The sequence below is a fragment of the Anas acuta genome, chromosome 6 (assembly GCF_963932015.1).
Source record: "Anas acuta chromosome 6, bAnaAcu1.1, whole genome shotgun sequence".
Taxonomy (NCBI): Eukaryota; Metazoa; Chordata; class Aves; order Anseriformes; family Anatidae; genus Anas; species Anas acuta.
The window spans coordinates 24,289,231-24,303,048 of record NC_088984.1 but is presented as its reverse complement, the minus strand read 5'-3'; the positions used below and the strand labels follow the sequence as shown (position 1 = coordinate 24,303,048).

At 36.7% G+C, this 13,818-nt stretch overlaps 1 protein-coding gene across 14 annotated transcripts in view; it reads left to right on the top strand.

Moving 5' to 3' along the window:
- ZNF385B (zinc finger protein 385B) overlaps window positions 1–13,818 on the top strand; it is a 169,489-nt gene that overhangs the window by 87,382 nt on the left and 68,289 nt on the right. For 2 of the 14 annotated variants that reach the window (XM_068685856.1, XM_068685851.1), the window contains exon 1: window positions 2,469–2,861. The exons of 10 other annotated variants lie outside the window; for them this stretch is intronic. The gene's annotated coding sequence lies outside the window, so the exon portion shown is untranslated. Of the gene's footprint in view, window positions 1–2,467; window positions 2,862–9,280; window positions 9,336–9,561; window positions 9,673–13,818 lie in introns of those variants that run through there. 2 more of the 14 variants (XM_068685854.1, XM_068685852.1) reach the window with 2 other exon arrangements.

Sequence of the window (13,818 nt, the reverse complement as noted above, 5' to 3'; positions counted from 1 at the left end):
TTTGTCTTCATTGCTAGAAGTTTCCCAATGATCTTTGTTAGTTTGCCAATTTCTTCACTGTTCTCATTCTCATAATTTGATTGGATCCTTTCTAATACTACATGCATTTGCCCTCCACTTGTTTTGTTTTAAACGTTTTTCTTCCTCTGCACTTGAGTAGTCTGAGTACCATTCTCCCACACCCCTAGCTAGCCCAGTCATTGTCCTTCTTTAAGATATTTAAAATACAAATATAGGAGCTGAAATCTTAGGCAAACCTTTACCACTACAAGGTAACTGTCTATAATTTATCTCAGGGCACTGATTTTATTTTTTCATACATAGTTGTCATGCCTGAGGTGAAAGAACACCTCTCACTTTGAGTAAGTTATGTCCCCCCATGTCCCCAGTTTCCTTAAACAAAGTGAATTAAGCTAGACTTCACATAGATGCTACACCAGCATGTCTCACAAATTATGTGAATAGCTATTATACTTTAAATGCTCATTCTCTCATATTCCTCATAATTTCTGAATATATGTCAGTCCTCAAATACAGTGTAACCCTAAAGTTATCAGTTTCCTCTTTTATTTCTTTTTGAATTCCATCTGGATTTTTTTCACAGAACAAACTTTTCTGAAAGTCTTCCTCATATAGCATGGTCTTTCCATATAACCTTTTAAATTGAAGCCCTTCTATTTCGTGCACTGTCACACATTTCTTTAAATTGTGTTTCAGAGAATATCTTCTTCCAAGATGGGAACAATTCCAAATATTTTTGATAAAAATGCTAATAGGATTAAGCTGACGCTGCCAGTCTTTCCTCTTCTCTTTGAATTTTACCTTGTTTCATGGTGAGTGAACTTCCTTCCCTTCCATCAGATCAGAAACCACATTATTTTGTTAGCAGATTTATTTTCTGCCTCCATCTCTGAGAGGTGTGGGATTGGTCCTGTCAGACGTGATGTGCTGGGCTCTATTTTTCTGCCTGGAGCCCAAGACCAGTGGGATCGCTCAGGCCCCTTGGGAATCAGCAGCTGCTGCAGTGTTGGTGGGGTGATTGATGCCCAGGTCCTGCTCCCCTGGGAGCTCTCCCAGAGTGGATCTGCACTCTGTCCTTGGGCTGTTGATGCCTATGAACTGCTTGTTGTAAGAACAGAGTTCCTTTCTCACTGGATGTCTGTAAAGATGTACTGTGTAGCCTGTGTTTAGAACAAGGATCTGCTTAAGAAAAACTGAGGCTGGAATAATGAAACTCTGAGGAGTGGGCCAGGAGTGTATGTGAAGTGTGGTTTCGCTCTCTTTTTGATGAAGTTGCTCTTAATGTTTTCATTCCTCTTTGTTGTTTTGATCATTTGCATCATGTCCCTTAGGTCTTAGCATTACAGGCAAGTGTCTGAGATGTTAAACAACTGTGAGAATTTATTTCCTCATTGTCTCCCCTCTTCCCTCTAAAGTAATAAAAAAGTATTGGCTCAAAAGAACTAAACAAGTGCTACTTCAGAATTTTATTTCCACTTTAAACACCTTTGCTATGGATCACAGAATTTGTAAAACCAGAATCAACCTGTGTTTAATTCAGTTTATCAATAGAAGGTTCTCACTCAGCTGGAAATTCCCAAGCTAGAGAAACAACCCCCTGCTCTCAGAGCCTGCATGTTCTTTCATGTATTAACATTTAATGCTTTTGCTTCCCTGAGCTCCAGAGTCAATTCAAGGCTTCTTAGCTAAAGCAGTTTTTGTCCAACCCAAGTAAAAGATCATAATCCTCAGTGTGAAGTGATCTTCCAGATGTCAACAGAATGCATCTTGACATAGAGATGGCATTGTTGAAAGCTGTGGGTTTTTACAGGAAGGTTTCTGTAAAAGCTAGAGGAACAACAAGTGTGGAGTCAGGGCTGTGGGCAGCAAAGGCAGAGATGATTCAGTGACTGGGAAAGGGAGTGCAGCCATCTTTCTGCCGGGATGTCTGGTGAAGAAAGATAAACGTTTTTCATCTCAGTCTTCCTCATCGTCTCCTCTAGCACTTGCTCCCCTGCTAGAATATTTCTTCCTGACTATTATCCTGTACATCATGGGAAAGGGAAAGTCAGTCCTCAGTCTTCACGGGGCCAAAGCTTGAGGAGCCAAAGCTGCTTCTGCTACTGGGAGAGGATCACCCTGCAGTCCCTGGGGGCAGGGTTTGCATTCTTGTTGCCATTGAGGTCTTGGGAGAGGGGCAGCAGTGCCAAGTGCTAGCTGTCAGCAGGGTGAGGGGAAAGCTCTTGTGTAGGAAAATATTCATTCAGCTGTCTCTGACAGCTGCACGTTGCCTACTGGTTGGCTTTGCAGAGCAAGACTCTGCTGTATTGCATGTTGTCTCTGTACCAAACCAGTCATATTCTGCTGCTTATAATCACCTCTAGAAATTCTCTGACTGATTAACAACAGGATTTAAGGTAGAAGAGGCTTCAGGTGATACTCATGTTGATCCCTTATGTTCTGTCTGCTCAGCAGCTGTGGGGAGATGAGAGGAATTGGGCGTCTAGGACAGGAATCTGAAATGTGCCAAGTATCCATGGGCTGCGTGCGCTCAGTTCCCATCAGTGGCAAGTTGTACAGTTATGTGAGTTTGTGGATTATGGGCAGATAGCAGCAGGACTCAGCTGTTAGTCTGAGCTTCCTACTCTGTGTAGGAAGGATTGCGCTAGAGAAAGAGGAGAACTGTGTGGCTAAGAGAATTAATTCAAGGAGACGATCCTTGATATTTTCATAGCTTGTGTTGTGTTTCTGTGGATGTAGCAGCAATTTACCTGAGTTGGTGAGGAAGATGAAATATGGAATTTTCTTATTCTTTTCCATTTTGAGATTACTTGCAACATAGAGACACTTGGAGAGAAAAGGTAAGCACGGTTTCTCTGTGCAGCAACTGTTGTCTACTTCAGAATACGGGGCAGGACTCTCCTGTGTTGATGCATTGTGTCACAGCAGGGAGATCTCTGCATCAGTTCATTATTAGTAGAACTAAGGCGGGTAGGAAGAAACACAAGTCTCTTTTTTTGGCTTTTGCCTTTTTTTTTTTTTTTTGAGTAAGGCTTTGATTCAAAAGTTACTATTTATAATAGCTTCCATTAAACCCTGAGAGTCCACACTGGCAAGTAGCATCCTATTACTAAAGAATAAGCATTTCTCAAGCATTAAAATTGCTATTCAACTGTTCTTTTGCTTCCATGGCAACTTAAAGAGTAACAACAAAGAAGTAGGTGATGTTATCCGCCAAATAAATTAATAAATAAATAAATAAAAATCTGTAATGCTCAAGTGATTGTTGATAACAACAAAATGGATGCCAGTGCAGGGTCACATACAGTCAGTAATAGATATTGCACCTATGACAGAAGTATTGCATGTGACATTTTAAAGCAGAAAGCATATTACAAAGTAAGGTTGATGCAATCAGCAGATTTTATAAATTATGCATGAGGTACTGTTTCAAAATTCAACAGAAAGCTGTGGTTTGCCTTCTGTAATGGCATGAGTTGCATGCTCATTGTATATACATTATATGCCACCTCAAGAGGAGAACTCAAGGTTTCTGCTTGGTTTGTCAATGGAATAGAGAACAAAGCTCCTAAATAGGGTAAAAGTTAAAGGTTAATGTTCTCATCTAGTTTCAGTGTTGATCTGAAAAAGGAAGCATGTAAAAAAAAAAAAAGGCAATGCTTTTCTTACAGATAAATAAAAGGGGGCTATTGCCACTTTTGATCTCAATCCCATGGTCCCAGGGGCTTGGATATTTTACTGACATGTAGAATTGAAAATCATTCTTGGAGAAAAAGCCTTGAGTAAATCAGACTGAGACTAGTGCTGGAAACCAGCTGTGAGAGGCGAATGATTTTAAGAAAGATGCTTGATGTTAGAGCTGGGAGAATTGGAATTAAAGTAGTTTTTATGTAGTTGAGAGGTAATGAATGAGGAAATCTGTTCATAAACAAAAGTAATGATGGATGAGTCAATGAAAATAAAACTGTATTCTTTTAAGTAATTTTTGTCCAATATTTGACAATTCTCTTTAAACTATTGGCAATGAGATGTACTGTGGAAATTCTGCCTCTTAATATATATGTATCCTATCAATACAGCATGTACCAAAATGTCTTCTGGAGTATTAAATTAGCTGAATTCAAATGCTACTTTCTCCAATAAATGTGTTGTTAGTGCTCTGTATTTTGTAAAGGTGTCACTTCATTTCTTGAATCCAAGGTTCCTGATTTGAGCTGTCTGTTATCAAAGAAGGCTTTTCTACTCTACAGGAAAGATGGAAGGTGGAGATTGCAACCAGGTGTTTTTCAGACTTGACAGCATCACACAAGCCCTTATTTGACACAGATAAACAGAACAACTTCGTTCAGTAACAAAAGTACAAGACACCATCTGATGTCTGTTCTAGACTTCAGAGAACTGGGCAGATATTCATGTGGTCCTTGGTTACTCATGGCTTCAGTTACACCTGTTTCTATCCCTCCTGAATAAAGGCAACAGTGTTTTTTTGTTTTTTTGTTTTTTTTTTTAGTTTTCTTTTATTCAGATACTTGTTTGCATTAAGAAACATGTCCAGCTCTCACTGTCTCCTTGCCTTATGCGTAGAAAAAAATATTCTTGCCTTTTGTTTGTTTGTTTTGTTTTTATTTTTTTGGAGGGTGTGGTGGGGGTAATAGAGGGGATATTCATAAAACAAAACTTCAAAGCTTTCAGGGCTGCTAGTGCCTCATCTCCCACTCAAGAAGCTCAGTTTCCTTATTTGTTTTCATTTGTCTCTATTCCAAAAGCTTTCTGAGCAGACCTCTGGTTTTCAAGGTCTGTAGATAAACCTGAATCATATATGTAATATGTAAAAGAAGCATATATGTAATATATGCTAATATATGTAATATATAAAAGAAACAAGACAGAATGGAGGGAATCTAAATGAAACTGAAATAAATGTAGGCAAATGTACTCGGGTGTTTTTGATGAGATTAATTGGTATGAGTTGATGGAATTGCAGGACTGTAGTCGATTAGAAAAATTAACTATATTTTTATGAGAGACAAGAGAGCAGCAACACTTGAGATTGACAGGCTCCATTTGCAATAACTTGAGTAATAGAGGCTTCTCTATACCTGTTTTGTTTCCTGAGAAAGACAACTACATATGTAATAGTGCCAAATATGCCTGCATGTCTGTCTTGTGTACACCAGGAGGAACTGAAGGCCACCAGCTGACTCCAGACTGGCCCCAAGCCGAGCAGTGCCTGCTTTAAATCATTATCACTTCAGGCTTAGTTCTGTACCTTGTCTTACGGTGACATTTTTTATCCTGTTGCCATCCTATCCCCTCTTTGAATCTTCCAGGGAGTATTTCCCTTCTGATATGTTCTCTGTTAAATCTAACAACGTTGCTTAACCTATAAAACAAAGTTGCTATTTTTCTAAATCCATCTCTATAAACACTTTTGAAAACTAAAGGTTGCATACAATTCGTTTTTGTGTGATCTATCACCAGTGGAATATTTTTGCAAGTCAAAAATGTATTTATACTTTTGAAACTAACTTTTTCAGTGTGAGAAAAACTTTGAGAAGTGGGATTCCAGAGTCTCAAGGAAAGGTGGACCACATGTCTAAATTGCTTTCACTGGTATTAGAACAGATCTCTCAATATCTAGAATCACAGAAACATTATTAAGTTTGGAAAAGGCCTCCAAGATCATCCGGTCCAACTGTCCCCCAGATGCCAACATTACCCACTAAACCATATCCCCAATCTCAATGTCCAACCTTTCCTTAAACACCACCAGGGACAGTGCCTCCACCACCTCCCTCAGCAACCTGTTCCAGTGCCTGACTACATTGTTAATCTAGTTGCTATCAAAGGATGAACATTGAAATGCCTAAACAGTTGTTATAACTCCATCAATTAATCTGTATAATTAATAAAAATAATCACTCTGATTATTTTCCTCCAAATTTTCTATCAAGAAATTGAAGTTCCAGTCTTTAAGCAAGATCTTGATGCTTCCCATTATGTAATATATGCAAAGTAAGTAGCAAGTAATCTTGCTGACCATTCTTTTAAATGTGAGACATCTTACAGATAGTTGTAGTTTTTAATGGATATCTCTTTAGAGTTCACTAAGATCTGTCTCAAAGATCTGATTTTAACTTTTTGAGCTATGCACGTGCACAGGAATCTCACTAAATACCATGAAGCCAGTAGCAGACTTTTTCTTCTGCCAGCTTTTTTCTTACCTTTACTTATTTTCCCTGTGTTTTGAGTCCTTTTTATAGTAAAGGGATTTTCAAATAGCATAGAGCTAGACAGATGCCATAGATTTAAAAGTAGAATTCTTTCCAGATTATCAAGAGGTTTCATTTTATGTAGATGGATTGGATGACTTCTTTAGATTCTGTGTAGTCCTATTTTGCAGTGATTGTTGATGCATCTAGTAATAATGGATGAAAGTCGTTAGTCACCCTAGAAAATAAATAAAAATAAAATAAAGAAAATAAATGCTTTAATAAATATCTTTCTTTGTAACTTGCACAAACCCTAATGTCCCTAAATGCAAGCTGTCTGTCCTTTTCACTGATTGAGCTCTCAGCAACTTGCGTGCAAACAAATTGTTACAGTGGGTATAAGGCAATGAGCAGCAGTGCTTACGATGTGTTATCATGAACTTTTCTAGAAATGTCTTATAGAAAAATAACATTTAAAAACAGATGCAAATTATATTTGTGAATAAAACTGTAATTTTTATATATTTATTGCACAGATAAGAAACCCTGTTCTTGACTACGATATGTTAGTCCTTAATGAAAATATGAAAATAAAAGTGTTCCATGAACAAAAGTTCCCAGTTTCATTACAGCTATGGAACTTTCCATTTCATGTATGGTGGTAGCAGGACTCTGTACAAATTGCTTTGACAAAAATAGTATTATATAAAGTGGAAAATTCCACCTTCGGAGTGAGAGGGAATTTTAGCAATCTTCTTTTCCCAGAATTTGCAAGTAGTGTGTTGGGCACTATAAACTATTCAGTTGTCAACAATCATATTTGACAGAAGTCTAGATGTGAAATTTTTTTTTGTTCGCTTTAATTTTCTGCAGGAATTGATATATAACTCTAAGAGTGATTCTGTTACTGTTTATACTGTTCTCTCAAATTAAAATGCAAGAACGTGCAAGTACAACAGGAAAACAAAAACGCAAATTTCAGATACAAAATAAGTGAATTACTTTAAACATTACATGAAAGTTTCTTATTTCTTTATACAACAAAAAAGTAGATGTTTCTATATGCTTTCATGTTATGATGTTAAGATTTTGACAATCCTGTTTGTGCAGGAAGGCTGTGGTCTGCACAGGATAAAATCCACTGCACTTGTGACGTCACTGATGCAAATTGTAGGATATGTTTGTGTTTTTGTTTTCTTCTGTTAAATTTTGTTGTATCTATCTATTACCTAGAATTTGTGATAAAACTATCTCTGAAAGACACGGTCTCCTTGAAATCAAGAAAGGCCATGTTTATACTACAAAAAAAGAAAAGTATATGACACTGGCTGTAAATATCTTTATTGTAATTTTTCTTTAATGTCTGCAGTGACTGTATCCATTGGTGATCATTTAATTCTTTAGTTGCCCATATAGCTTTGCTTCTGCTGTATGTATAACACTATTTTATTGTCTTGATACTGATGTGTGTGCTGCTGAGACTCCAAAATTCTCTTGGGAGGTTATTTCCACAGTCTGGTTCAGCTCAGAGAGTGCCACCATGAACATTAAATGTCACTGAGCGTAATCTTGGTGTTGAGAAACTTTCCCCAATGTTCAGACCCATGTGTATGTGTGTCTTTTTATTTATTTTATTTTTATTTATTTTTATTTTTATTTCAAAATATTTGAAAAATATTTTTATTTTTCAAACCTTTCCACAATTCTTTACTAGTCTTATACCCAGTCTACTCCCTTGCCTCTCTGTCTGTTGTGTATTGTTACTAGCACATACATATGTAACTCTTTATATATGCTAGACTTTCCACAGCTTGCTTCTTATATCAGTCTCTTCAATTTGTAAATCCTTTTCAATTTGAAAGGTACCCACTGCTTAACACAGTAAGCATTGTCAGTAAGGGACCAATAATTCCTTGCTTCATGGAAAATTATTGATTCTTTGAGCTTTGTCCCTCATGCTGTGGTCAGGTTATTGGCTTCAAACATGGTAGTTTTATGTGGAAGAGGGAACTGGGCTTTTCCCTCATTAACCTTAATTGCTACTCTGGCAGGTTAGTCCCTCACTCTTGCAACTGAAGTATTATTTGGAAACATATCAGATGTTTTTATTGTGTGTACCTTTTCATATTTCTTGCTATGTAACCAAGGTTATCTTTAGAAGGATAAACAAACAAATAATAATAATAAACGTTTCAGATAGAACATCCAGATATTTTTCTTTTCTGTAGCTTTTTGTCTGCCTTATTTTTGCTATACAGCTGCCTAATAGATTGATTTGTCAATCTATGATCTGTACCTGTCCCTCCATATGAAGACCATATGGTCTTATATTGATTTACAGATTTACTCTACTGTTATGATTGAATATGCACATACAGAAATGGAAATATTGGACAAAGCTCATCAGGTTCATACCCCTGTTAATGTAGACATAGTGGTTTACAATCTCAAATCTTGTTGAAGTTTCCTTCTTCTGACCACAGTGGAGTCCAGCTGCGCTTAGAAATTCTTATTTCCAGCTTGAGTTCATTCTCCCTTTACTTCATCATGGATGCTAAGACTTCAATACTGTGAGATCCTACCCCATAAGATGAACATTTCGCAGTAAATATTGGAAAATAATTTAAAATATGCCAGAAGACATTTTTCCTTAAGTTTTGTTGTAAAATGATGGTTATGTTCATTGTTGAAATCAATGCTGTTAAATCTGGGGGAAAAAAATATTGAGATTTATTTTATTTTATTTTATTTTATTTTATTTTATTTTATTTTATTTTATTTTATTTTATTTTATTTTATTTTATTTTATTATTTTATTTTATTTTATTTTATTTTATCTCCCTATTCTGGCTGCATTGTGGTTTAAAAACAAGGGGTTTTTGTTTCTTTTTTTTTTTTAATTGAGGTATCGGTCACTGATCTGTATTCAAATGTGTGTTTCAGTTTTAAAATATGCTACATACATTTCTGTTTTTCTGTTATAGAAAAGACATCTGAGGATTAAGTTTCACTATGCATGACTCATTTTTGTTTTGTGTAATTTTCAGAAGTGTGTAATAGGAGATGTTTGAGATTCTTGTCCAGGGAAAAAGTGTCGTAGAGGTAGGCATTTCTGTGTTGGAAGTAAGCTGTAAGATAGAAACTGTCTTTGCAAAACAAAACTAGTGAAATAGACATTCAATTAAAACAAAAAAGGCAAAATAAGCAAAAATCTTAATATGTGTAACTTAAAGGGTAGATGTAGATTACTTCTCTCTATTGTAAATATTCTACTACTGGAAAAAAAATAAAAAAAAATAAAAAAAAAGATTTATTCTTCTCTTTCCAGTTCTCTTCTGCACTCTGGCTATAATTAAATACCTAAGGACGTTTTTTCCATTTTGAAGCAACTTAGGCCATCCCGATCTTTCTGATTAGAGTACATAAAAGCAGATTAATGGTAAGTTCAGTTGCCTGATTTCTTCCTGTGCTTAAAGGCATATACTATAGTTATGGATGAGTTTCAAGCAGACTCTAATATCAAATCCTTCCAGAGAATGGTTTTGAAAATTCTGGAAAAAGAGACAAATTATAAGGGTGTACTTACTACCAGTGGAGGCAGAGGGAGATTACTCATGTTATCTGTTGGGGATGACCATGTTAAAAGTATGGGCTCTTCCTGTAGGTGGTTGACCTCCAGGGAATACCTCTGAAAATGCAAGTTCAGAGCCTAGTTCTTAATTACCTTAATCAACCCCGGCTCCTGAATTAGTGACTCTGTTTAGATTGGTTAGATTCCCTAGATTATACAGCAGTGAGCGTATTCTGGAGTATGCTTTCACTCTGAAAGGCTGTTCTATTGCAGAAATATATGGCATATTTTAAACCCATTCTGGAATGTAGGCGACTGTGAAAACATGATTGCTGTATCCACAGGAATGTATAAACCTGGGCCTTAACTAAGGAACCAGTCTTTCATCTCTATCTTTGCAAACTTCTCTTGCCCAATTTAGCATGCTACTGTGGCAATAATTAGTGCAAGGAGATGTGATTCAGGATGTTTGCAAAGCAATGGAAAGAGAGTGTTTGTGATGAGGAAGCTGCAGCATGTGGTACAGAATATGTGGTGGTAGATAGAGGGGTATAAGCTGTGATCACCTCCTCAGGCTACAGGTCGTTCTGCATGGCTTGTTGCTCTGGTCCTCCTGATGCAGATGCTGTGATCTCTGTGGTATCATAGTTGTTTCCCTTTTTCCATTCAGTGTTCGTGTATCCCACGCATTTACTGGGTGTCTTTGTGCAGCAGCTTAGGAAGTATTAGCCAATGAATAGCATGCAGCAGTTTTTGTTAATGTATAAGTGCGTTAACAAATGCCCTAGTACCTCCTCTTGTTACTCCTTTGCACTGCAAAATGCTAGCTATAGCATCTGGCCTGTCAGCTGGTGTGTCTACACAGAGCTCCTTCTGCTCAAGTTAACTGGCCAAATTTCACTCTTGTACTGCTGCTAATTCCAGTGAGTCTGGGGACTTAAAAGGAACGATGGATTCACACCAGGGTAACGCGTGCAGGTTTGGACCATTTGCTGTAGTTTTGTACATTGCACATTATACCTCCAGGTACACAAGTAGTTTTACTTCTCTCAGTATTTCTCAATAGCAAATATATGTAATTAAAAGGAAAAGAGCAGAACTATGTTATAGATTTTTTTCCTGTGTCTAATGTGTATTGCCTTTCAGTCAGCAAAGCTTCCATTACTTCAGTCTTGCCAAGAACTAAGTATGAAGCAATAGCAAATGTGCATGGCACTCAAGAGAGTTAAGGAAAAGGTTCAAACAAGAATTTAAAGACCAGTGATTGGAAACATGGTCTATTTCTTAATACAGGAGAAGTAAAGTTCAGAGCAGAGAAAAATGCATGGAAGATTGTGCATTGCTTCATTCTTACTTCTCAAAATCATAGGCTTAATCTTTACTTCGGTAAATAGTCAGGGGGTTAAAAAGAGAATGGACAAGGCAAATATTTCTACCCATTCCAGGATGCAGGCCAAAGCCTGTATGCTGCTTAGATCTGTCCAGTTTATTAGCACTGAGGAAACTAAATGTTAAAGATTACTGCTTTTAAAAACAGAGTAAAATATTACATTTTAAGATAGTGAAAATATGTTTTAGAGATAAGAGGGAGTTATATTCTTAATAGGCATAAGTACAGGATAGGCATCTTACCTAATTTTCTTTCCTGTTAAGTTATGCACCAAAATGCTACTATTTGTTAATAGAAAAAATGTAGCACCTGAAATGACCAGTAGTGAAAGGACTTCTGCACAGAGGATTGAGTGTTATTTTTCTTCAAGACTCACTTATCTGACTACTTCTTTTATCAAACTTACTGTGAGAGTTTGCAAGTTCCTTTAAAGACATCTAATAAGAGCACAAGTGCAAATTGTCAGGAAGTGCAGCAAGGATAATTTGACTAAAATATAAGCTCTTTGTGTACTAAAGCACAAAGATTGTACGTATAGATAGGAAATGGAAAGTAGTTCAAATTACAAAGGATAATAAAGAAAGAGTAATATAAATATATAGGACAAAATTAAAACAGAAACAACAAACAAAAAAAGAGCAAGAAATGAAACTGGAATAAGCATCAAACTTTAAGAAGTTTTTCTGTAAATGCACTTACAATGCTTACAAAACACCAGGGAAAAAGCTGGATTGTTATTATATGGATGTCAGGAAGTCAAGAAGCTGGGATTGCGTGGTGCCATTTTTGCATTATTGGTGTCAGAAAGATCAATTGTTTTAACATGATGATCGTCTTAATAAGTGAAGAGGGGAAGTTAAGTGAAAGGGGGAGATTGCAATGTAAGAACGAGTTAGTGTTTTGCTGAACTGGGATCTTCAAAATGCTGGATCTGACAAATGCTGTACAGGGACATTTGTGCTAGTGGAATTCTGGAGCTCTTACCACTTGTGAGGAGAAGAGGAAGTCCCAGATCATTAAAAGAGACCAGATGGGTCACAGTGTTTGTAAAAGCGGAGAAGGACCAAACTGAGTTTAAGAACTAATGTGTTATCTTCCCTTTGAAAAAGCAGACAAATGAATTTGTGCCAAAGCATACGAAGGAGAACAGGATCTGAGTAAAAAGCAATAGGGTACACAAGCAGGGATCGCTGCTCTGTGAATGCAGAAAAGGATTGCTGCATATCACAAGCTGATTTTGAGTTAACATTGACACATTCGACAGATGCTGTCCTGAGAGAGAGAAAACCAGAAACAATTTGGCAGGCATTAAATTTGTCTGCTATGTTGCCAGGAAGCTGAGGGATGGTTCAGGTGAGTCTGGGTAGGAGTGAGAAACAGCACTGGTCACAACACTTCTCATTTTTCGTACACCCCCATCTCAGTACTCTCCATTGCATTATCGTGGATTCAGTTTAATCAGCTCATGGGTCTGGTTGAAAGGAAATTTCTCTTCTGTTGTTTTGTTGCTGGTTTGTTTCCAGGTGGCCTGACTCACTGTGCTAGCTCAAGGGAAGAGTTGGGAATGGAGGGGTAGTGGGGCTGCCCAGTCTGCTCAAGTGTGGTCATGGAAAGTAGATTAGATGCATGCTGCATGGAAGTTTTCATAAAACTCCTTTCATGCTGTTTTCACATCGACTATTACCTTCTGTTTATTTCCATATTATTTGATTAATTAGATTTAATTTATGAAATGTGATATTAAAGTGATACTAACTATTCTTTGAGAAATTAGGGCTGACTTTTTTTTCCAAGAGTTACACTATCTGAAGTTCTGTTGAAAGTCAATGAATATATTAAAGTGTTTTTTTTTGTTGTTTATTTGTTTGTTTGTTTGTTTGTTTTGGTCCAATTTCAATTTAATTTTACAGAAACATTCTGTTAAGTACTTTTTTTTATATTTGTTTTTTGACTGTGAATGCAAGTAAGGGTAGGGTTGCCCAAGTTCTTGTCATGCAGTCTGAAAACATAACAGCATTGAAACTCTTTATGATATATCCCTGGTAGAGCTGGTGCACTGCTGCTTCCAAAAGCGAAAATGTTTCTAGTTGAATGCCAGTCATTAATCAATGTTCAATAACACTACTAATGTGGTGATCTGTGCTACCAGATCAATTAGTTTTAAATCTATTTATTCATTCCTTCCCATGTAAGAGAGGGTACATACCATGTATTATAATTTTATAGATTTTTAATTTTTTACTTATTCATCAATCCCAACATTGAGAATACATAAATCACTACTCCTTAATTCACATTTGAGGACTTGAGGACTCTGTTCTTCTGAATCTCATGACCCTGAAGTGTCTCTGTAACCCTGCGCTCCAAGGTCCCCTTTTATTAACTTTTTCAAAAATTCAGACACCATCCCTTTTGAAAATAAAAATATAAAATAAAGTATAAAATAAAAAGAACCTATTTAAAAGATACAGCTCTGTAGCAGCGAGCTAGCCATCTAAAACAGTAACCTCTAACTTTAATTACAAGAATAATAATGGGAAAGGTGCCACTGTGTGGTGATGTCAAATAGTAGGCTGCCCTCCCTCTGGAGTCATGTTGCAAACACTGTCCTCAAGGGTAATTAA